We start from the raw sequence: 26,568 nt of genomic DNA on the forward strand, positions 1-26,568 counted from the left end.
GTACATATAAGGATGACTACTTTTGTGAAGCACGCAAACGGAAAGAAAAACTTCGACTCAGAGGCTATCCATCTAGGCTACTAAGGAAATCTATGAAAAGGGCCTGGTATAATGATCGCCAGGCACTACTAACTGTGAACAAACGACAAAAGAAAGTCAACATAGTCTGTGTCTCAACGTTCGGCACGCATTCCAATGCGATCAAGAAAATTGTTTCTAGACAATGGAGCCTACTCCGTTTTCTACCAGAATTTGCACAGAAGCCACTATTCTCGTTTAAACGTGGCACTAATTTACAGGATAGACTCATCCATGCGTACGATAACATCACACGAGATAACACCGTAGACAACATGAGACAACTTGTCCCATTAACTGGCCACCACAAATGTAACAACTGTGTGGCATGCGCCACAACAATAACCATGAAAACTTGCACAATTAATGGCATTAAATTTACGGCAAAGAACTTCTCCAATTGCAATACCACCAATGTGGTGTATTGCATCCAATGCCCCTGCTCACTCCACTATCTGGGCAAAACGATACAGCCTATTAAAAAGCGTATCTTACAGCATCAGTCACGGATTCGCTGCAAGAAGGAGAATGCCCCATTAGTTGAACACTATCTACAACTGGGGCATAAAGAAACCGACATGTTGTGGTGGGTGTTGGAAGTCATTAGACCAAATGCACGCCAGAATAATGTCGACAGAATTCTATCACTAAGAGAAGGCAAATTAATCTGCCTAACCGATACGGTTAAAAAGGGTCTGAATTCTGCTACAGAATGGCATGCTCTTGCGTGCCTACCTTAGATATCAGCCTCAGGTATACAAATGTTCTCTTGGGGTACATCACGCTTTAGTTGCATGAATAAGCCTGTATTCCAATTCTGTGTCTTCAGACATAAAATGTGTTTATATTCTGCAACCTGCTGCCCTTTGGTCTGCCAGTTTTCTATGCTGAATATTGTAAATGTGGATGTTTCACCAACCTACTTGCCATAGTTGCTCTTCGTTTGAATTATGCAGTGCATATATAAGTAAGCGTACTTTGTTGAGCATTTCTTGCTACCTAGTCCATTTGTAATATTCATTATGGCTTCCAACCTTCTTTTGAATTTTGAATTTAGCATTGGATGCATCAATAAGCGCATTGTGTTGAGCAATTTTTGCTCCATAATCATTTGTAATATTGACCTTGGACGGTACTCGATTCTTATCTAGTTCAGTCCCTATTCCGTTTTTAGTCCACTCTAAGATGGCGCTCATAACTTTAGGCACAAACAGACATGCGCGCAGTCCTCTCTCGCGCTTCAAACGACGCATCAAAAAGGGATGTCGGCTGCCCGCTTTTTACTCGGCTTTTCCGGTGATCCCAGTCTAATTAACTTTGACTTCGCTCCAGATCTGAGGTAAGCCATATGCGCTAGCTAGGGCTCCCGCTATAGCGCTTGTCAGATTTGATTTGGGATTATAATACTGACTCCTTGCCGTATATTATCTTTACAGCAACCTTAGAAACGAAGTTTCCAAGCGCCCCGTGGTTACAAATCATGCAACTGCCGCAGCGTTAAAGGTAGCTATGGCCTAGGTTGTTCACTCAGGCAGTGTTTAAAACCTTATGCCTTGCTAAGTAGGTTCCATTGATTTGTATTATTTTTTGTAGACTGCATTTTTCGTGGATACAGACATTGGAGGTTAAGAGGATTTCAAGTCTCTAGCTTCTACATTACGGAGGTGGGTGCAACCCAGGTCATAATCTATTCGCAAATGCTCAAAAAGCATTTTAAACTTACAGCCTTGTCTTTGCATATTTATATTTGTAGCGGTGTTCACCCTGTGCCATCAGCCATTTTGAATCGACCGACCATTACATTTCCCGGCGTCTTAGCTTGAGGGACGGTTGTGCTCTATTTTTAGGTACTTAATATATACTTAGTCTTACTTTGACATCTATTGGTCACTATATGTGGACTAAGCACGTGGTTCTTTATGAAGGCATCTACCGGGGCTCAACGCTAAACCCTGTCCTGAGACCAACGTTGTGGTACCTTACTCCATTTGGGTATGTTTGTGAAACATCTGCACCATGTCAATTGTATTGTATATAATTGCCTTATTTTAGGGTGTAAGATTTGTTGTCTTCAGACATTCTGAAATTAGATGATGACATGCCTCTTTTTTATAAATCATAGGTTTGATTCATGGATATGTTATTAGAAGATATGGTTATACTGTTACTCTAGCGTACATTCTTCTGACTGACTTCATTGTTAGCATTTTCTTTATTATATTTTTTGCCTAAAGTGAAGATAGGCCTGAATAATATTTGAATAACCAGTTCTATTATTTTGAAGATAATAGCCAGTGTCAGCGGTCATAAATTTTGAGTAATGTACCTGCCTTTTAGAAATTGTTAGAATGTAGGTATACGTTGATTAATGTGTTCGCATTATGTACTAAGTGTCCGTCTATTTCAAGTAAGTCATGTATCTTTGTAGTTAGGTTTGTCTTATAGTAAGTCATGTTTATTTTGAGTAAGTCACGTCTTTTTGTAGTTAGGTCTGTCACATGGGTGTATGGAGCAATTGGTTTTTAACTATGATAGATTTGTAATTGTTAACATTTATGTTACAGATTACAGCACAGCTTTCAGCAGTGTTTTAATGACAACAGTCCTGAGGATGGTCTCGATAATTTTGTTGTAAAGAGACCGAAACGTCGACCTTCATCTTATCTCTGCAGTGTTTGATTCACTTTGTTTGTTGAGATAGATGCTCTTTTTAGGTTTTGCTGCGTTATTGATTATTTTGTTATCACGTTACTCATGCCAGCATTTCCATACCTGCTTTCTTGATTTATTGCTGATTTAATGAACTTTTGATAAAATTCTTTTCATATACACCTTTGTGTTTTGTTGTTTATATGTCTATATGTTTCAATGTGTTTATTTGTTATATATGGTTTAAACAAATTGATTTTGTGTATTTGATTATATGATTCACACATTAGGTCAATTAACTTTTCCTAGAGCTACATCAAACAATTGATTGTTCTCCCGAATCATATCCCTTGAAGGCCTCTCTACCCTTTCACCATTGGAAGAAGGCATAAGATGGTCTTGCCAATCTCAAATAAAATTCAGGCATGCTACTTCCAGGAATAAATGTGTTACTCAGTGTTTTAGGCACCTATAAGGCATAATGACCCTGCCACAGTTTAATGGAAAGATTTTTTTTTTTTTTAAATGAATGTAATTGAAAAGTGGCCCTTCCCAAATTCATTTCTTGGAATTTCTACTGTGTGTGCGGGGCAATCGTGTATCTTGTTTGGGAACTTGCACACTTTTAAAAAATAAGAAGGATATGCCCTGTTGACCCAGCTGTTAGTAGAGCATTTTAGTTCTAGTAGGGTGCTGTCAGGTCTTTAGGTGGATACAAGTGCTGGTGCATAGTGGGGTTGCCTTCCTAATTTCAGCATAAACCCTGATGTCAAGGGGTTTACCTGGAGGATCATAACCTGAAACGGTTCCCATTATGACTGACACCATCAGATAGAGGATAGGCTCATTTACAACCGTAACTTTTCCATGTGTAAGAGCTTTTGGGTAGTGCATATTTGAGAACTTCACTGCACTTTTTAGTTGAAATGAAAGGCCATCTGGTTATAAAGCATACACACATGAAATTACAAAGCTTTGTGCATACGTAACTGTGGACAGTGCATGCAGAGAGCATGTTCATTATTTTAAGATCATGCTTTTGTACAAGACTGATAGTTACAGTAACGTTTTTTAAATTTACTATTTGACACACATTGCGGATGAAATGTCATTGATCAAACACATGCCATATTTGGCAATGTTTTGTAAAGAAAATTCACATTAAAGCACTGAAAAGGGACGGATCTATGTTAGGACAGTGTGGCGTGCACTGTGTGACAACAAATGCACTAACAATGTTCATTCACTCCTTTGCATATAGCACACAGAAACAGTGGCGGCTGGTGACATTTGAAATAGGTGGGCCGGAAAGTGATAATCATACTGCACCGTAGCGAGCGAGCGTAGCGAGCGAGCCCGAACCCCCTAAGGAGGGATCGGGGGGAATTCCCCCCGAGAAAATTTTGAAAAAATAGTGGAAAAATGGTGCATTTCCAAGCAAATCTGAGAAAGCAGGAAGGTTAATAAAGCAATTGTGAAAGTGCAGGGATTACATCATTAAAGAGCTGTCATATAACATACTAGGTAGCTGCTCATTCAGTATAACAACAGAGCTTCATCACAGACTTCAAGATACAATGCTGAGAACCTCACAGATTGTTTTCATTTAAACTGCAAACAACAAAACAAACACCTTTTTTGGTTTAAACTGCAAACAACAAAATAACCAACTAAACAGGTCACAAACTATCACCATTCAACATATTTACTTTTTGTATCTAAATTCAGCACGCCTGTCTGTGCTACCTTTCCATGAGTCAAAACTTCCATTAAACAAAACTCTGATCCCTCTCTCGGAAAAACATGAACAATATCCTTGGTGCAACAGCAAGTGTTGCATGGCTAAACATTTATAAGTCCCCAATGGCGCTCTGCAAATGGATCTATAACATAACATAATAGGCCAAAACATAGCATTACTAATAAATAACACCTGCAGCATAACACACTTAAAAATTACATAACATCAGAGCTGTTGCGCAGCACTAGAGACTGAGAACTTAGGGGATCAAAAGTGTTGCTGGCACAGCCTAAGATTGCTCCCATGCACGATGCACCGCCACCACCACCAATTACAGCACGACGTCACGCCTGCCCAGTGCACACACCCTGGCCTGCATATGAGCCTGCCTTTATTATTTCCTCCTGGAAATCGCTGGGCTCACAAAGATGTATGCAGGCGGCCCCTTTCTTGTCTGCACTGAACGCCATGGCTTTCTGTTAAACCGACGTTTTCTGAACAGTATTTAGGTGAAAGGCCATATAAAATGTAGGCGCCATGACGCTAGGCAACGTGTTCAGAAACTGAACAAATCAGAGTTCATATGTGAACAGTGTAGGCAATTAAAATTTTCATCAGAAAAGTATGCTATGAAATTACCTCTTTTCTTTGGAAAAAGCAATAAACCATTGGACCAGTCACCATGTGATGTGTGTGCTTTCTATTCCCCATGCACATTGACTGCATAATGTCAAGCTAGTAGTTCTGGAAATTAGTGGTGTAACACAAAATGATTCGCCCCCTACTCACCCGCAGGCCCCTAAGCCTCCCATATCTCAAAGATATTTATAGGCCTGTAAATGAATTGGGCCCCTGAATGGTGGGTGCCCACCTGCCCTGTAAGAATTGTGGGCAGGGTAGAATTGGCACAGAAAATAGTTCAGCAAACTAAAATAAATGTAGCCAAAATAAATGTAGCCTCCATCAGTGAATTAGACAACTAAACATGTGACCCATGTTTGCATGCATGCTGCTCTATGGATTGCTGGCTGTCCTCCAGAAGAGAACAGATGCTACGAATGTGTGGTGTGGGAGGAAAACATATGCAAAGCCGTACCCCTTTGGTGTAATTATTTTTGAAGACTGATGTGACCCTTGCCATATTATGAGTAATTAGTTACAACAGCAATTTTGTCTACATATGTGAAGGAACAGTACAGGCACTAGATGGGTTATTATTCAGCCGCGGTTTGTTGAGGAAACGGTTGGCACCTTTGCTCCCTGTGTTTACACCTGGGGTCCTGCCAAGCCAGGTTCCTTGGACGTGGGCCTTTAGAATGGTTCAGCAATGCATGCAAGTGTGACAAGGGATTCCTGGTGTCAGATGGCCGTAGGCCAGAGAGTGTCACACAGAGTCACTGACTGTGCTATACTGACCGACTGGAATTGTGGAATTTGCCGGACGGACAGTTAATAGTTAAAGGATGTAAGGAGGGTCCCACTGAGTACCACTGTGCCGAGAGTCAGTACCACAGTGCCTGCGCCCCTAATAATTGTTTCTTTGTTTTACCTACAGAAAATGGTCGTGGGGCCACGGTCTGCTCACCCCCTCTTTTTATAGGCTGCTTTCAATTCTTGGTACAGTGGGACCGGTTGTGCAGTACCCGAAAGGTCCAAGGAAGAAAAAACTCATGAGGCCACATTGGAATTACTTTCCCATGGAATCTGTCACCTACAGTCCAGTGATGCCTACATTGTTATCCCCTTCAAGACCACCGTGGGAACCAATTTAAAAGCACATTGCTCAAAAGCAGTGAGCTGAATAGATTTACACCAAGTAGGGAAGTATGGGAATTAACATGGGGAATCAATGATTTGTTTTGGCTCGGGTCAGTTAATTTGCGTGGGGAAGCCCTCGAATGCTGTAGCTGTTGCTGGCTTGAAGGAAACCACCTTCTTTTTAATTATGATTTGAACTCTTTACTTTCGATGTTGACAGGTGTAGTAGTTCCTCCTAATATGTTTTTTAAAACAGAAAACATCGCATTTCAGCTTAACTTTACGAGCCTCATTAATTAAAACATCTCGTGTTGATTTCGAAATTTCTCTTCACACATATTTCTCTGTCTGTCATCATGGCAGTATCAAGGCCTGCAATCAGAGCTGCTGTTCTCTGCTCAAACAAAGCCCTGGGCGAAATAAAACTTGGCACAAGGTACGCACTTGTCATCTTCAATTGTCAGTGTGTTGAGAAAGTAGGGGAAGGTGAGGGGGAGCGAAAGAAGGGAGAAAGACAGACAGACTTAGAACAGTGTGTTTACTACACTTTTCTTTCTAGCCCCAGGTTAGAGGGAGGCTCAGCTGTTGTAGCCACTCCTGCACCCCTCTGAAGATCGGCGCCCGGTTGCCCAATGCCAAAGGCTAGCCCGGCTGCTTGAAATGTTGATGGGTGAGCCAGGAGCCTAACTGTATCAAAACCACGTCACAACATGAAAGGCACTCATCTTTATGATGCTTCAAACCTGCTTTCCTCTTCTCTGAGGTTCAAACAAAACGTGCTTTCGCATTGCAACAGCTCCCAGGTGGCCACGTTTCAAATGTAGGATTTTCAGCCAGTTCTAGCAATTTCTCTTGAAGGGACTTATAAATCCCCACTTGCAATCAGGGAAGCTGGAATTATGCGGCAAAGGAGGACAAAATGAGGTATCCGAATAATTTAAAGTATGTAGCAAAACAAAGGTAAACTATTCAGCAAGCAAAGGCAAACTGGTTCATTCAATCAGAGCTGTTTAAAACATGAGCAAAGAGTCGGGGGTCCTAACTCCCAGGACTCCACAATAAAGTGAAAATGTGTGCATAAAACACATTTTAACTCTACATCTGGGCCAGAGACGTTTGAAGGCATGAGCAAAGTGGGCTCTGGCTCAGTGCCCCAGCCTTTCAGGGGCCCCCTGAGAAAGTCTTGGCCTTATGACCTTAAATAATTCTTAAACAAACTTTTCCATCAATTGATTTTTAATGTGAGGAATGTAAGAGAGTCTATTACAGACCTTTTGTAGACAAATATGTTTATTTTTTATGCAACATCCATAAAAATGTTTTTTAGAAAACAGGACCTCACATAAGAGAAATGGGAGAGGGTGACAGAGATTCTTTGCAGTAAGATTGGTGAGCTGCTGCTGTGTACAGTATTGAAAACACACATCACTATCTCTGAATGTTAGATGTAAACACCTTTAGAATTTAGACCAGTGTGCCTGAGCACTGTCAGTAACCTTGCCAAAGAGTGCATGAATGAGCTGTAACTGGGTCATACATTCAAATCTGTTCCAATCAGCGGCCCCCAAAATACCTTTGGCCCTGGCCCCCCAAAATCCTTTAGATATCCCTGATCTGGGCTTGCCCACCCTACTCAACCTTAACCCTCAGGCTCCCAGACAGTTGAAAAAATTACATTTAAAATAATCTCAGCCCTTCCCTCTCCTTACATGACGTCACGTACACAGCTTCCCCCTCTAGCTTTACCTCACTCTCCACCTCTCTCCACATCTCTGCCCCTTTTCTCATCCATGTCAGCTCTCTCTAGCTCACTTATGTCTCCTCATCACTCTCTATCAAAATACCTCTCGAACCTCACTGTCTTTACAACACACAACTTCATTTCTGCCACTTTCTGTGCCTACTTACACACCTCTACCTCTCAAGCTGCTCTCCCTGCCTAAACGTTCCCTCAAACCTCTCTGCACTCCACTGCTTTGTTCCCATGTCACCTCTCTCCACTCACTCGCCGCTTCACCATCTCCGTTCTACTGCTCTTCCCTCTACTTCATCTCTTTTAATACCTTACACCTTTCTCAGTGCATTTTCCTCTACCCGTCTCTACCTCCACCATCTCTCTCTCCATCTCTGTTTCTTCAGTGTCTCTCACAGATACTCATAGTTCTGAGGCTTAGTGGGGGGGGGGGCCTTGTGGGGTTTCGGGGCTCCCTACACTGCTGGGTCTGCATTATGTATCGGATCACCCTCTCTTTCCTTTACATCTGTATCAACCTCACCACTCTTTCTCTGCCTCATCTCTGTCTCTGTTTCACCTCTGTATCCCTCCCTCTCTTGCTGTTCATCAGCCCTCTCTCGCTCGCTACTCTCTCTAGCATGTCTGCCAATGCCACGTTTCATTTTGCCCTGCTCTCTACCTCACTGGTGTTTTTACATTGCACCGCCCTATACATCTCTCACTATTTCACCTGTCTGCCTCTAACTCACCTCGACTCTTTCTCTACTTCTACGTTCTATGACTCACCCTTATCCGTTTCTCGACATTCCCGTTTCACAATCTCTAGCTCTCTCTCTCACTCAAATCTGACCTATGTGCATCATTAATAAAAATAAGTTAGACGTTACAACAACGTATTACTAAACAAAAAAAAGATTTGTCATCGTCATAATGACACACAGTCACACATGATGTAGAGATACTGGATTCAGGCACCTGATAGCTATCTCTGCCGCTCGCTCTCCCGTTTACTGAAGGGCCCCTGTTTTGACTTTTATTCTTTGCTCACCGAAAGAAATGAAAACCGTTACCCGACGCATAAATTACAGACCCAACTCAGGGCCCCTGGACCCTACTACCAAGGCAAGACTGCATTTATTTGGGAGCAGTGTTTCACACCCTAAGCAACCCCCTCCCCCCGCCACGCAGCCACGCATCTGCATAATAAATAAAATAACTAAACTATAACTGTCTTTCTTACGTGGGGTGGGTGGAAGCAGCAGGCGTTCCGACCGTCGAATCCACACACACACACGACGACACGCAGTCAGTACTGGTGGTCACGATGACGACTACCACAACGAGTAGTCAGCACACAGTCACTCCGTCCTCAGACTCAGTCACAACTCACGCGCCCACTGACTCTAGTCTCACTATAGTCATCACATGATCCAGGCACTTACTTAGTTTCACTTTCCCTTATGGTGTTGTTGTCGTGACTGGCCATGTGAGCAGCTCTCTGGCATGATTCCAGCGACGAGGGACAATGGCCAATCACCGACGATTCTGGCTCAGACCAGCCAAAACCCACGCGCGGCACCATCCTGCTGCAGCATCCAACCAATCCTGGCACAGCGCAGAGCAGACTGAAATCTGCCCCTTACGAGACCCGGGGCCCCGAGTCCATGCCTATATTCCATAGTGGCAGAGGGGGGAGTGTAAAGGGTGCGCATGCGCGGGCCAGTCAAAATCTGGTCTTCTCCGGCCTTTTACATGCGCACTCACTGGCAGTACAGTAACGTCACCCTCTGCCTGTGCGCTGCCTGCCTGTCAATATCTGGCGCAGCACCGCCCCCCACGGGCCGGCCGGCCCACTTCCTTATGGATGCCCGATCCTGTCGGGCTTCTCCCGGGGCCTTAGTGCGCTCGGCACCGATTCATTTTTCACTGTTTGCAATGAATAAAAACTAAATTATTATTACACATGTTGCAGTGCAGTCGGGTCGTCCAAGCTAGTGGGGCAACGCCCCAACGCCCCCAATGGACGCACCGCCACTGCACAGAAACATACTCAGTGGATTTTGATTCCTCCCATGGAAAACCTGCTCTTCATCTCAGATCTTTGAACACAAGAGAATTATCAATTTCTAAACCTGATGGAGCTTTTCAAGTTTGGATATGCTTTTGAGAAAGTGTGTCTCTAAGGGTCTTTATTACAGTGTGCCCCTAGATTATCGAGGTAGGGATATGAACGTCACTAAATAGCGTGGACATAATAATAAAGGGCAAAGGGAAAGTGATTATTGTATTCGTAACTCAGCATATATGTATCTCACAATATATATATATTTTGTCATTGAAAAAAACAAAGGTTAAAGTAATATTATAGCTAGGTTAAATGTTAAGGAACAATGTAACGTAATGTTTTAAACTCTAAAAACCACAGAAATTCAACAGGTATAGTTATGTCAAGTAACTATAAGTCGTGCCCTGAGGTGACTATACCTTGCGCCCCCATGCATAGTTTTCTAATCAATAATTTCACTGAAAATGTTACAGTGATATTATCAATGATGTCATGAGTGATGTAGTATATGGTGTAATTAGCAGTGCATGGTGAGGGTTCAAGTTCAAGTTCAAGTTCAGAAATTTGTATAGCGCACTACTCACCCATAGGGTCTCAAGGCGCTTGTGGGAGGGGGGTGCATTATATATCGAATAGCCATGTTTTAAGTTCCTTTCTGAAGGAAATGTGGTTCTGTGTGAGGCGGAGGTGAGAGGGGAGAGAGTTCCAGGTCTTGGCCGCCAGGTAAGAGAAGGATCTTCCTCCCATGGTGGATCTGTGGATGCGCGGAACTGCGGCAAGTGCTTGGTTGGAGGATCTTAGTTGGCGGGTTGGTGTGTAGAAGGACAGTCGTGTGTTGAGGCATTCGGGTCCTAGTTTGTAGAGGGCCTTGTGAGCGTGCGTGAGGAGACGGAATGTTATTCTCTTGTTGACGGGAAGCCAGTGGAGGTCTTTCAGGTGGCCGCTAATGTGAGCTTGGCGAGGGATGTCCAATATGAGTCTGGCCGATGCATTTTGGATGCGTTGGAGTTTTTTCTGTAATTTGGCTGTTGTTCCGGCGTAGAGGGTATTTCCATAGTCCAGTCGGCTAGTGACCAGTGCGTGGGTGACCGTCTTTCTTGTTTCGGTGGGGATCCAGCGGAAGATTTTTTTGAGCATACGGAGTACGTTGAAGCAAGAGGATGAAACTGCGTTAACTTGTCTGGTCATCGAGAGGGAGGAGTCTAGGATGAAGCCCAGGTTGCGTGCGTGGTCTGTGGGTATGGGTGCTGTGCCCAGGGCCGATGGCCACCAAGAGTCGTCCCAGGCAGAGGGTGCAGATCCTAGGATGAGAACTTCCGTTTTGTCCGAGTTAAGTTTTAGGCGGCTGTTTTTCATCCATTCGGCTACTTCTTTCATGCCTTCATGAAGATTGGTTTTGGCGGTGTTAGGGTCTTTGGTGAGGGAAAGGATCAGCTGAGTGTCGTCAGCGTAGGAGATGATGTTAAGGTTGTGTTGTCGCGCGATGGATGCGAGGGGACTCATGTAAACGTTGAAGAGGGTGGGGCTGAGTGATGATCCTTGTGGGACTCCGCAGATGACTTCTGTGGCCTCTGATTTGAATGGGGGAGTCGGACTCTCTGGGTTCTCCCGGCGAGGAACGAGATGATCCAGTCCAAGGCTTTTCCTTGTACTCCGACGTTGTTGAGGCGTTGTATGAGGGTGCTATGACAGACTGTGTCGAAGGTGGCGGAGAGGTCGAGTAGGATGAGGGCAGCTGTTTCTTCGTTGTCCAGTAGCGTTCGGATGTCATCAGTCGCTGCAATGAGGGCGGTTTCGGTGCTGTGTTTGGCTCGAAAGCCGGACTGTGAGGGGTCGAGGGAGTTGTTGGATTCAAGGAAGGCGGCGAGCTGGCTATTGACGGCTATCTCAATGACTTTGGCAGGGAAAGGGAGGAGGGAAATGGGGCGGTAGTTCTTAAGTTCAGATAGGTCAGCTGTGGGTTTCTTCAGGAGGGCAGTGAGTTCGGCGTGTTTCCAGCTTTCTGGGAAGGTAGCAGAGTTGAAGGAGCAGTTGATGACATCACGGAGATGGGGTGCGATGGTGGAGTCTGCTTTGTTGAAGTTGTGGTGGGGACAGGGATCGGTTGGTGAGCCTGAATGGATGGATTTCATTAGGCGGATGGTGTCTTCAGTGGTGATTGGGTTCCAGGCGTTAAGGTTGTTAGGGAGCGGTTCAGGTTTGGAGGTGTGTGGGGTGGGCTGTTTTTTCGAAATGTTCTTAAAGCTGTTATGTATGTCAGCGATTTTGTTGTAGAAGAAAGAGGATAACGAGTCGCAGAGGTCTTGGGAGGGAGTGATGTCGTTGGTGCTGGCGGTGGGGTTGGTAAATTCCTTGACGATGTTGAATAGTTCCTTGCTGTTGTGGGCGTTGTTGTCGAGTCGATCCTTGAAAGCTGATTTCTTGGTGGATCGGATCAATTGGTGGTGTTTGCGGGTGGCTGCCTTGAGGGTGGTCAGGTTGTCAGTGGTTGGGTTTTTTCTCCATGTTTTTTCCCGAGTGCGGCATAGTTTCTTGGAATTTTTAAGGTCATCGTTGAACCAGGGGGCCTTTTTGCTACCTTGTTTGATCTGCTGGTTTTTTAGGGGTGCTAATTCGTCAGCGCTGAGAGTGATCCATTGTTTGAGTTTGGTGGCAGCTTGGTTTGGATCCGATGAGAGGGTGGGAGTGTTTTGGTTGAGCGATGTGAGGAGTTGGTCGGTGGTGATTTTGTTCCAGTTTCTTCGAGGAATAGCTTGTGGGGGGTTGTGAGTCTTGGTAGTTTTGTAGCTGAAGTGAACACAGCTGTGGTCCATCCAATGGAGAGCTGTGGTATGATTGAAGGAGATATGTTTGCTGGAGGTGAAGATAGGGTCGAGCGTGTGTCCGGCTAAGTGGGTGGGGGTGTCAACAAGTTGTTTGAGTCCGAGATTGGCCAGGTTGTCCAGAAGGGTGGTGGTGTTGCTGTCGTTTTTCTTTTCTAGGTGGAAATTGAAGTCCCCCAGTAGAATGTTGTTTTCGGAGGGGAGGGCTTGTGGGCTGATTAAGTCAGTGATGTCTTCGCTGAATTGTTTACGGGTTCCTGGTGGTCTGTAGATGAGGGTGCCTCTAAGTGTGGTCCTGGGGTCGGTGTGGATCTGGAAGTGGAGGTGTTCGGCGGTTGCGAGGTAGTCGTCGCAGCTGGTCGTGATTCTGATGGTGTTCTTATGGACGATGGCGATGCCGCCTCCTATTTGGTTGGTACGGTCTTTTTGGATGATCTTGTACGCGTCCGGAATGGCGATGGCGACGTCGGGTGCTGATGATGCGTTCATCCAGGTTTCGCTAAGGAAGGCGATGTCCGGTGACGCAGTGTCGAGTAGGTCCCAGAGTTCTGTGGCGTGTTTGTGGATCGAGCGGGTGTTTAGCAGGATGCATTTCAGGTGGTTAGAGTCGGAGCTGTTTTTCGAGGTCGTGGATTTGGTGTGGGTTTTGATGCAGGCGAACTTGCAGGAGTGGTAGGCGAAGGGACCGTGGGTGCGTCCTGGGGCAGCTTCGTAGCATTGTGGTGTGCGTCCGGGGTTAAGGGCTAGGAGGGTGGCAGCGTCATAAGTAATGCGGGAGGAGTGCTGTTTTCGGAGGCCAGGGGGTCTGGCGCTGGGCGCGGTCCAGGCGCGGACGGGCGCAGACGGGCTTACCTTTGGCGCACCTTCGGCGCGACCGCTGCGCGTGAACGCTGCGCGAAAATGCATCTGTCATATGTGGATAGTGGAGAGGGAGGGGCGAGGGAGGAGCAGCTGGGGGGCGTGAGCAGGGTGGAGGGTCGGGCAGGGAGGCACAAACAACAACAAAAACACAAAATGGCAGTCAGCCCAAGGCGAAACCGGGTTGAGGCACACTATTCAGAGAAAGACGCAATGTGAATGTCACTGGGGCAAAAGTTATGGTTAACTTAGAGCATGAGTTATAGTTACTTAAGATAACTACAACAGTTGTATGATAGAACAATGCATTCTGTTGCAACGCACACCTTTACCATGCATGCATTACAACACAAATGCCTTTATTACATACAATCTTTACCAGCCATTGTCTAACAATGAATATGTCTTTACCATGCATGCTTTTACAACATATTTTGTTGTAAAAGCATGAATGTTAAAGGCATATGCATGGTAAAGGTTTTCCCTGACCCCTGCCTTGTGCCTAAAACTGGTCCCCGTTGCGATCCCACCCTGGCCTCCAGCCCTTCTTACAAAAGCCCGACCCCTGTCCTGAGACCTAAAAGTGGACCCAAGAGTGATCCCCAGACCCTCAGCCATTCTAAACAATACCCACCCCCTGCCCCAAGCCCTAAAACAGTTCCCCCTTGCAACCCACCCGACTCCTAGCCCTTTTTAGAAATACCTGCGCCCTGCCCTGAACCTTAAAACAGGACCCATGCTTGACCCCCTTAGCCTATTTTAAAAATGCCATAAAGACCTAAAACTGTACACCCCACCCCTAAAGTCCTAAAACCATCCGCCCACTGGCCCCTGCCTGCAGTTGAATTGCCCTAACCTCACTCACACTGACGATGAGGCATCTCTTCAGGTGTGGCGCAGGTTGTAAAGAGGAAGTGGAAGGGTCTCTCCATTTCCTCTATAGACACTGATAGCCTTAACCACGCTGGGAGCTTCACCCCACATATGGCCTTAACACACACCGGCACCTTTACCATGCATATACCCTTACCACCAGTACCATGCATATGTCCTTACCATGCATACCTTTACAATGCTCATTTGTTGTAAAGGCGTGTGAGGGAAAGGCGTATTCATTGTAAAAACAATTGTGGTAAAAGTGCATGCTTTGTAACAGCTGTGTAGTAATGGATGTTTCCCAACTATAACTGGTGAATTGTGTGGTTTTTAGAGTTTAACATGTTACATTACATTGTTACTGAGCATTTCACCTAACTTGTAATTAGGTGCGGTATTTGTAAAGTGTGAATTAATCACCCCTAAGGGTCTTGAGGCGCTTGGGGCCTTTGGAGAGATTAAGTGAGCTATTGCCCAGAGTCACATGATGCTGAGCTAGGCTGCCACCGGTGCCAGGCATCGAACCGTGAGCCCCACGCTCCGGAGTCAGCCGCTCTGATCGCTGCGCCAGAGACGTTTTAAGGCATGGGCCCACGGCCCTACCTGTACCGGGGGTCGCTTAATACAGCCAGCTCTGAGAGAGTCTTGCCCTGTTGACCTTGAATAATTCTCAACAGATTGTTTTAAATACCTTTTCCCTTAATGCCTTTTGAATGTGAGTGATGGGTGCGAGTCTATTACAGACATTTTGCAAACAAATGTGTTCATGCTCATGCAACATGCATAAAACGTTTCTTTGAAATCAAAACAGAACCTCACATATGAGAAATAGGAGGGTGTCACAGAGATTATTTGCAGTAATATTAGTGAGCTGCTGCTATATTACAGTATTGAAAACACACATCACTATCCCTCAATGTTAGATGTAAACAGGTCTAGAATTTAGACAACTGTGCCTGTGGACTACCAGTGACCTTGCCAAAGAGGGCATGAAAGAGCTGAAATTGGATCATAAATTCAAAGCAATTCTGAAGAGGGGCCCCCAAAATACATTTGGCTCAGGGCCTCCAAATATTTAATTACCATAGGTAAATCCAACCCCCCGCTGTGCACTGACTTTGGCTTTGTGGTAGGAGTTGACTGCATCCCGTGCTGTGCACAGCCGTCGGCCATGTGCAGTGGCCACAGGGCCTGGCCCTGGGGACCACATCCTCCAGAGCCATTTTTTTTTAAGGAAAGGGGACGGTGTGGCCCATTCTGAACCTATTATGGCACTGTATACTCCATCCCCAGGGCCATATATGTTTTAAGGGCCCCCCTCCCCGAGCCTCAATAGGCCCTGGGTACCTCATCTCCCATGGCCTTTTTACTTTTAAAGTGGAAGGTGCCAGCATTGCCCCATCCAGAAGCCTTATTAGGTGTTGGGACCCCAACCCAAGAACCTTTTTTTATTAAGGCGGAGGGGGGACACATGGCCCCCTCCTCGAACCTCATTAGGCCCTGGGGATCCCATTCCCCAGGGCCTTATTAATTTTAAAGGGGGTTGGCCATGCAGTCCCCCTCCCTAACCCTTTTTCGGCCCTGGGGCTTAAATGTATTCACATTATATTCTTTAACCTGAGCATCTTCTGGAAACTTGTTGCCTAGGAAATTTTTATTTTACTTATATTTGCCCTGTCCTAGGAACATTATATGGAATCAGGGGGTCCTTGTTATCTTTGGAAATCACAGCGTGGCTGCATAACAGATGGAGAGGCGCCCAAACAAAACTTTGCGGGTTACGTATATGGCATGTACAGGGCGGTAGAAAGCCAGATATAACCCTGGTAAAGGGAGGTACTTTGGGAGCTTTGAGAGTTCTTGGAGTTACACCACGCACAGCAGAAGTCTTTGAGCAAAACTCCAGTCTCAGAGCAAAGTGGGGGTGGATGGAGACAGATCCCCTACCCCGTGACTTACCTCTCAATGTTCAGAGCTCAGATAGTACGGGATATTAAGTGGTATCGGGGCCTCCCCAAAAGATCAGGATAAAATTGAGGCGCTGAATACCCTTGGAGATCCGGTGGAAGGAGGTAGGAGTGCGCAACTTATACCAGAGAGGAGGGGTAGATACCTTCTACGCCCTGCCCCTGAAAAGAAGAGTGCAGTGGGAAGGGGGAAATTAGTAACCGCTCCTCAAGCTGTAACCCCTGTTAAGAAACCCCCTAAAGGAGGCATGGTTAAAAAGTGTGGCACTAGAGAAACACGCTCTCTTTCTAAGCCTCCCCCCTCCCTTCGGTCCCATTTTAAAATCATGGAACAGGTGGCAGGTTCCGTGGCAGGTTCAGTAGGGGTTGAGGGGCGTACTGGGAGTGCAGGTGATGGGATTGAAGTCACAGGAGCACAGGGGAGGCAGAATGAGCCACTGAGGTTAGAAAATTGCTTTTCCCCTCTCATAGAGATCTCAACAGAGAAACAAGAAGACAGTGCATCTAGCTCCCCTAGCACCTCGAGCACTCCCTTGCCCATCCCCCTGCTCAGGGTACAATCTATTCAAGAAGGAGGGGTATTTCTGAATAAAACAGGCAATGCAGGGTCCTCCGGTAATGATGAGAGCCCTAGGTTAGATCACATCCCACAGGAGGGACCACTCTTTAGGGGCCCAGTTGACAGATTTATTATTTAGTTTGAGGTAAGACATGTTGGTTAAGAGACCTCCGAACACAATCAGAAGGATATTCAAGGAAAATGTGGGATTCTCGAACAGAAGATTGAGGAATTGCCCTGCGAATGGTAGCTTTGGAGGAGGAGGTGAAGATGTTGGGTGAGGTTACTGCAGCAAACTCTAAAGAAATAGTGGGACTCAAAGAAGAGAATAAGACCCTGCAAGAGGATTTGGAAAGACTTGAGTTGCAGGGCCGGCGAAATAATGTCTGCATTTTGGAGGTCTCAGAAAACGCAGAAGGTTCGGACATTAATGGATTTGTGTGCAAGCTACTGAGAGATTTGTTTAAGGACAGACTGGATATGGACCGGGATAGAGAGCTTCAAAGGGTCCATAGATATCCCTATAGGCTTCATCCAGGGAGGAAGGCACCAAGGAAGATATTAATAAATGTTCTTACTTTTTTGATTAAGGAGCTTGTGTTGGGGCGAGTGCTGAAGAAACGGCAGTTGAAATTTGGAGATGTCATTTACCAAATCCGCTCTGAGTTGGGCAAGAGGACTGTCCAGAGGCGGAGGGTATTAGGCACGAAAATGAGTGAATTAGGTTCTAGGGGGGCCCAGGTGCACATGAAATTTCCTGCCATGTCAAAGATAATGTGGCGAAACAAAATGCATACCATTAGAGACCCTGCAGAGGTTGACTCCCTGCTAAAGTTGATGGAAAGCCCAGAATAGAGACTTGAAGTCTGACATAATATGTGTATAGATGCGCAAAGAAGAGCAGAATGAATAGGTGTAGTTAGGTATTTAGAGATATTTAGAGATAAGTATTCACTATTTTGCCACTAAAATACACGTAACACACACCAATACGTTTCTTTTTTCTTTTTTCCTTTTTGGGATTAGTCATTGATTTGGTATTGAGTTTGCTCTAAAGATTCGCTTTTCACTAGCATGGGGATACCTCGAAGGCCTCCGCCTAAAAGATAGGGAGTGGGTTCCCCAGGGGGGTGGGGACACGGGTGGTTGGGAGCATGTGGGAGAAAAGACAAACAAAATACTGTCCTCACTCTGCCTTATATTTGGTGGATCCCGATAAGATGTGTGGATTTGTTAGGGCTTTTATACTTATATAGGGGGGTGCAAAATAGTTTTAGGTTTGAAGGGGTAGGTAGGAAGCGAGTCCTAATGATTGATAGATTAATAAGAATTAGGTTCACTTTATATCCTGGAACGTAAACGGCTTGATGTCTAAGAGAAAGCTAGCTTGAATAATGGAATTTCTTATGAAAACTGAGGTCTATGTTATCTTACTACAAGAAAACCATTTATTAAAAAGTAAATGTAAAAGTGCATTTAAAAAGTATGCTTGTGTTCAAGATATAGCTTGTTCAGGTCAAAGTGGCAATATGAGGGGGGTAGCAATTCTTATAAGAAGTAATTATGGCATTATACTGGAAAACTATCAGACAGATTCTCTGGGAGATGGGTATTAGCTAAAATAAAGATACAAGGAATATCCGTAGTTTTTGCTAGTTATTATGGGCCAAACGAGGACAATCCAGATGCATTAATTAAATTGGAATCATGCTTATTGACAAATAACGCCCCCATGATACTTGGGGGGGGATTTCAACATAGTCTTAAGCAAGGAGTTGGACAGAACCTCCAAAGTTAAATATGTCAGCTCACCAAAAAAATGGAGGTTCTCAAAACTTTGATTAATGAATTAAATCTAGTCGATATCTGGAGAAATAAGATGGGAGATAAGGGGGATTTTACTTTTTTTAGTATGAAATATGGCCACCACTCACGTATTGATTATTTTTTAATAGACTATCTGGCACATGCATCAAGCAAAAATATGCTCGAAAAAATTGCGAATCTGTAGAATAGACCGTTAGTGCCTGCAAAACAGCACTTCCCAATACAGCAATCAAAATACAGAAAAAGCTATAAATTCACAAAAAATATCCCGCAAAATTAGCGAGAAGCAAAATTGAGAATCCTTAACTGTGAAACATACAACAGCAACTGCAAATAGTGATTATCAGTCAAAGACTCGCAATGCTATGCACGGAAATCGCAATTAGCGAATTTCAGGCAAATCGCAATTTAGCAAGTGCAGAATAAGGGTTAATCACAATCAGGTGGTAAAGTTTAAAAAAAAATTGCACAGGTGCCACTAATCTGAAACCCTTTAAAAATGGCTCAGGAGACCCCTGATGCCTTTCACAATGGCATCGCTCTACGTGCTGGCAAGGAGGATGAGGATCAATGCAGCAGCTCAGCGCAGAAGGAGGATGCAGGAGAGGATTTTCCAAGTGCGCATTACATTGCTTGGACAGACTGAGGATGAGATCTACGATAAGTACAGGCTGAACCGTGCAATGATCATGCACCTAATTGCTGAATTGGAACCCCTATTGCAGCACCAGACCCGTAGGACACATGCTATCCCCGCACATGTACAGGTGCTATGTTGCCTGTGCCTACTAGCGTCAAACAATTTCCAGGGGGTATTAGCCGTAGCCGGAGGGGTATCACAAAGCTCACTCTCACGCATCTTCAAAAACTTCTTTGATGCCATGAGGACAAGGATCCACACCCACATCACCTTCCCCACAACCCCACAGGAGTTGAATAAGACAAAACTTGATTTCTACCGGGTAGCACAATTCCCTCATGTGATCGGATGCATAGACTGTATGCATGTCCCTATCTGTCCCCCAGCAGTCAACTAACACATCTTCAGGAATAGGAAATCCTATCACTCTATTAATGCGCAAGTTGTGTGCAACGCTAAGCATTTCATCACGGACATCGTGGCGAAATTTCCAGGAAGCACCCATGATTCCTATATATTCCAGCACAGGGGCATCCACAGGCGTCTGCTCAGGGGTGAATTTGGAGAAAGACATCTACTTGGTACACACATATACCTATTTGCTACATCAATCCAACAAATGTAATTGCATAACTGTGGCTAACCCTTTGTTTTCCACCCTGTAGGTGACAGTGCATACGCCGTGCGGGACTACATCCTGACACTGTACCTCAACCCCGCCACACCACATGAGCAGAGTTACAATGCTGCACACATAAGCACATGGAATGTGATAGAATGCACCTTCGGGATATTGCAAAGTCGTTTTTGCATTCTTCACAAGACTAGTGGAGCGCTTCAATATAGCCCAGAGACCTGCTGCCGGATCGTGCCTGCATGTGCCATGTTGCACAACATTGCCACCAGAAGAGGCATACACCACGAGATGGCCGACAGTGAGTCTGATGGGGACGACCAACCACCCGCACAACACAGACAGGCGCATGTGGCTTACTCACCAGAAGGACAGAGGAGACGTGCACATATCACACAACAATATGTCTGAGGTACGCAATGATGACCCATAACAACTAAATGGTGAATGCAAAGGTATTTATTGGCGTGAGCCCATGTCTATCCAAAATCAAATAAGTGCAAAATATGACTGTGATTGCATTAAGGTCCAAAGTCAAATTAAAAGTTCCATGCACTGGATAGCAATCACTAGTTTGTAATTGACCATGGTTACTCCACCACAGTCAAAAAAGGAGGACATGCCTGGCTAGGGCCTCCTGCAATGCACCTTTAGCCTCCTTTCGCCTGCCTCTGCTACATCACCCTTCTGTGTGACTGAAGATGTGGTGCTGTGTGAACAGCGCCTCCTGGCAGTGGTCACTGGCACTGACAGGCTCCTGAGGTCGATGCCTCCTCACTCCCCTCCTCCCCTGTCATGTTGAGGCCACCCACAGTTCCGGCCTGGAAATGTTTCACAGCAGTGGCCACTTGTCCTAGGGCCCTGGCAACATCCCCACAGTAAATAAAATTAATGAGTAATGTCCAAGATCAATTTGCATTGCCACGGAGCGCCTTGCAAGCAGCGCAGGGGTGCTACTAAGTTTGTTGGTGGCCCGCCCTTGTGTTGGCTGACATGCGGATCATGCTCTGGCGATACCTTTTCTGCTTAGTGCTTTGTCCTGCAAGTACCACCCGGGTGAGCTCCTGTAGGCTCGATTTTGTCTGCCTGTTACCCTCTGCAATCACTGTTGTCAGCTCACACACACTGACATTGTGCTGATGTTCTTTGCCAGCTTTGAGATCTGGAGTTTAAATGATCCCATGTGTCTTACCTGCAGGCGCTGCACTCGTAACATTTGGGACTCTACGCCTCCATATACATTCGGAGTCGGCTCTTCACGTGCAGCAATACGAGCCCTGGACCTGCGCCGTTGTCCCGGTTGGACCTGTGCTTGTTTTGGAGGTGGTGTTGCAACACGAGGCACTGTAGTGGGTGCAGGAGTCTGCTCGGCTTCCATTGGCTGCAGTGAGGGGATATGTGCCCTGCGTTTTGGTGGTGGGGGTGGTGTGCATGCTGGGGCCACTGGTGTCTCAACATCGGTCTCAGCAGGTGTTTCTGAGAAGTGAAGGCAGTCACTATCGACGGAGACTGCATCATCTGCATCTGTGATGTGAAACAGTGCAATGTTAATTTTTGTGAATCCTACAATTATTTTACATTTGGCTTACTCACAATAGATCACTGACTGAAAACACTGGCAGCCATGCAATGTTGGTGTGTTTTGCTTGTCATTGTTGCTTTTGAATGCCCACTTGGCTGACATGACAACAACTCTCATGATGCATCTGGTGTATGAGGGAGAACGTGGACTGGAGTTTGATCTGTACACTGTGATTTGCCTGGGTGTATGTGCACGATTATGCATTACGCAAAGGATTATGATTCCATGCATCTTACCTTGTGGGGAACTTTCTGCGCAGGATGTGTCCAGCTGAGTGACTCCAACAACTGCCTGAGGCTGTATTGTCGCCTCCACAAGTTCCTTCAGGGCTGTGTTGTTGGGTGCAGTTGATGGTCCCCCTCCTGAGGCACTTGCTTCCTTCAGCCTTTCGGATATGCGCTCTTTGGCGCGTAACCTCGGGTCGTACCACCTTTTTTTCAAGTCATCAATGCTGCGGTGTGTGTGTGAGGGTAAGCCCCCTACTTGTATTTTTGGGAATATGTCATGATAATGCTACCTGTATTAGTAAGATGGATGCAAGATTTATTTTTAACCAGGAAGGCATGAGATTTGTAAATCATGGAAATCAGGTGTTCCACCTCCTTTTTTGGAGTGCAAAAAGAACGTTGTAAATATAAGTAAACAGGACATAGCATGTAATCCCAGCAGTCGAGCTAAAGTATGGGTTAAGTTGGTGGACTTGATTAAAAAATCTGGGGTCCAATGTTTAAGCTAATGATTAGCTGTCAGTCCTGTTCCCTTCTCTGTTACGGGCACACCGGTGAAGGGTGGAAGTGGAAACAGCTTTTTACTCTTTGTGGAATGACTCCAACCTGACCTGGTTTACCAGAAGTGGGAAGGGAGTATAGCCAACAAGTGAATTGGCAGAATGAGGGCAAAAAAAAGGGTATTTATACCCTGCTACCTTGTACCTTTTGTGTTATTTTAGTACTTAAGGACCTCAGATGGCTGTTACCACTTCCTGGTTGAATTGGTGACAGCCAATCAGATGTCAGCTTGAGATCTGTTGGGATCGTCTGCATCCTTAGATATACAAAGTTTTTAATAATGAATTGCTCATAAACGTAGTAACTGATTTACTCCAAAACATAAAAAGCACTTTTTCTGGACCTAGATATAGCTTTCTGCAAAACTTAGTGTAAATCCGTTCAGAGGTTTAGGCTGTAGTTGTGTCTAAAGTTCCTATGGAAAAATGAATAAGGAAAACATGTTTAGAGACCCCCCTTTTTGCTTGGCCTCCGCTTGACAGATCACCCCAAAACTTTTACATGCGCTAACTAGTCAAAAAGTAGCACTTTTTGGGAAAGTTTCATGGAGAGTCGTCAACGGGGCTGATACTTTAAAAAGCTCTGGGGAGCCCATCCCTCAGGGCTGCTACTTTTAAAAAAAGGGATGGGCACTCCACGCCCCCTCTCCCCGAACAATTAATGGCACGAGTACCCCATCCCCCATTCTTTTTCTATATGTCTTTCCCTTTTGATAGTTTATCCCTCTATATTCTTTCCATGATACGTTTGTCACAATAGTCATAGCTCCAATATTCTGCAGTACAATTTTTATTTACCCTTCTGTATATTTCACACCTGTTTTTTAACATATACTATGTTTTTTCTCTCTTCATTCAGCTACACGCTGCTACCTTATGGCGTGTGGCCAAATAATATTGTTGCCAGACTAAACCCTTTATTGTAAAATGCTCTTTTTTAGGAGTTTGCTATACCAAAGACTAAAATATAACTACAAAATAATCGTGAAATACACTAAAACTGGGTTAGTTTGTTCATGTATGTATTCGTGCATTGACAATGTGACAACGAATATGTTAACGCGGGATTACTGGTTACTAGTTACCTTACCAGATCCCAAACCAAGTCGACTGGATCGTTGGTACCTGTCATTGAGTAAAAGGTAATCTAACAATAGGTCAATCAATTAAGAACTTACACCACTCTAAATGACCACTGACCAGGATTAAGTTTCAAAGATTTAATATAAAGTCAAAGATAACTGAAGATACAAACTTCTCAAGATGAGGTTCAAAAGATAAACTGGTATCACTATGAACATAAATTCTTTGAACAATCTGAGTCTACAAAACAGAATAATGAGTACAAGCTCGAATATCATGAGCGTTGCCAAAATGGATACAAGTTGCAACCTCAAAGTCATTACAGAAAAGAAAATTAAGGTTAGTCTGTCCCTACACTATACTAAGTGACATCCCTACTTAACAAGATCTTTACCCCTCTAGGTGTCAGCCGTGGTGACTTCCTAAGAAGATCACGCACTTCTCTTTGTCTCTTCTCTGATAATGGGTTTCTCCTGATCAGTCTATCTGCCTACCCATCCGCTTCCTTAGGCTCCCAAAATCATCTGCTCTGCTCTCCTCCCGGGTCGCTTTCCCTAATACCAAATCACATTTCCGATAGGAACGCCCCTTGGGACGCCCCTCACGTGGTACATCTTTGCGCGGTAAACTCCATTATGGTACTCTTCAAGACCCTCGTTAAAGTTGACCTTGGCTCCCAGGCTTCTTCTCCAGTGCGCCGATACCCCCTGAAATTCCTGAAAACTCCTACAGGCCTGCGCCAAGCGCCACTGAACAAAGCCCCTTTCATTCTAGCTGATTAGGACCCTCGCACCTGCATACAGTCCGTCCTGCAGTGGGCCTCAAATTCCAGACTCCACCATATCTATAGGTCGTAAAGCACACGCGAAGCTCTGTACTGGACGCCTCTCGACTTCTCTTCTAACGAGCACATGGCACATCAAAGGAGATGACATTATCAGTTCAGGCCTACTTGATTTACATGAAGCGGGTCCCTGCACTCTGAAAATATTTAACTTGATTTAAACAGCATTCTTAACTAACATACGTTTCTTAAAGCAACACATCTATAAAGCATATATTTCAAACTAAATTCGATAATACATTTTGGAAGATCCATGTTAACCCCATCTCACATTAATTTAGCAGCACGTTTAGATTTGCTGTGAATTGCCATGAGGCCTACACAATATACTGGTTTTCAGAGTTCCATTCAACTCTTACATGATTCCTTTAACATGAGAACGTGAGGTTTTCATATTCATTCCAACACTTCTACATTAATCTCACACAATTATGATTATTGTTACTCTACTTAAACATTCTATACACTTCACTACTGAATATAAGACACTCTGTGTACTTCACTTCTAAATATAAAACACTCGTGTGCAGCGCATGTTTAAACTAACTACGTGCTTGTAAATATGGTGCACTTATACATTTTTCAGACTTGTGCTCTCTCAATCCCCCCTTTGATGACCTTCAGGGGTCATCACCATCAAGACATCATCACAAAAATGTAGAACCCTTCAAAGTGAAGTCGTGGCAGTGCCACCTCTTTTCATTGTCTCCAATGCTTTCAGACTCCTGTATTGAGTGTCCTGCATCGCTGTCAACTTTTTCTCCTGTTTCCTCATAGATCTCTGCAACCTATTTGCTCTATACCACTGATACAAACGCACCAGTCCCCATAAAGTGATTGCACAAATCACAATTATGATGATGGGTTTCAATATGTACCAAACGATACCCTTTCCTAGGTTGGCAAACCAACCTCCAACTTTACCCATTCCATGACCTACTTTTTCCCACACGTTTATCTTTGTCAGATCCTCAATTTCGTGGTGTATTGCAGTGATGTTTCGTATGTATTTTTCTAGAGGTTTTGAATTGTCCGGAATGTAAGTGCAGCATTCCTGGACCTTCAAAGCCTTACAGACTCCGCCCTCTTTGGCTAACAGAACATCTAAAGCAAGTCGGTTCTGAAGAACCATTGCCCTTATCGATTGCATCTCCCCCTCCACCAGCATTAATGATCTAGTAAGTATGGGCGGATCTAGCGGATCTCGCGTACGCGAACTTGCGGATTTACGGATTCGCAATCCGCGAAGATCCGCGAACTCTAGCGGATTTTTCCGGTTTTTGTGTTGGCGCGTGTTCGCGCCGATTTTGGGACAAGTTCGCAATTGCGAACTTACTTTTCGGCTCGCAACGGCCGCGACTATGTTGTTTCTACGTCTGGTTTATCATCACAGGTTCACAGCACCCTCTGTTTCACCACTGCCACCCTCTGGGACACCCATGCCACCCTCTGGTACATCCTCACTGGCACCTATTAGGTTTATTTATCACTGTAGATTATGGTGGTTGAAAAAAGCAAGCACACCTGCCCTTCTTCAACTGCCATCAATTAATTTGTGTTTCATTAATGTGTCAGTAATTTTGAAAGTTCCAGTCTGGCTGGCACCTGCTTCCTTCCTTATCTGTAATTTGCTTTTTGTTGCAGTGAAATTTTTTTTTCACAGGACCTTTATGGTCTACTTGTAGCTATTCTATGAGCCTGCTGTTTGGGTCATAGCAGGGTCATAGAATAGTTGCAAACTCTGGAGGGGCCCATCAGGAAGCACTACCTTGAATGTTACTAATGAACTTTTGCACCTGCTCATTGCTTTCAGTTTAGCTAAAATCGTTTTTTCTGCAATTTCGCGTGTTTTTTGGGGCGCGAATCCGTGCGAGATCGATTTCGGAAGCCGCGAATACGTGCGAATACAAAATTGTTTTTTTTGCGACGTGTATGTTCGCGTGATCTTGCGCGTGTTCGCGAGGCGCTTCTAGCTATACGTTTGCCAAGTTACCCTATCGGTCGTACACGGGCGCGGCCATCTTGTTGGCGTGACGTAATTCCGTTTCCGCCCGCTATGTGTA

Source organism: Lissotriton helveticus, chromosome 4_1 (genome assembly GCF_964261635.1).
Source record: "Lissotriton helveticus chromosome 4_1, aLisHel1.1, whole genome shotgun sequence".
NCBI classification, from domain to species: Eukaryota; Metazoa; Chordata; class Amphibia; order Caudata; family Salamandridae; genus Lissotriton; species Lissotriton helveticus.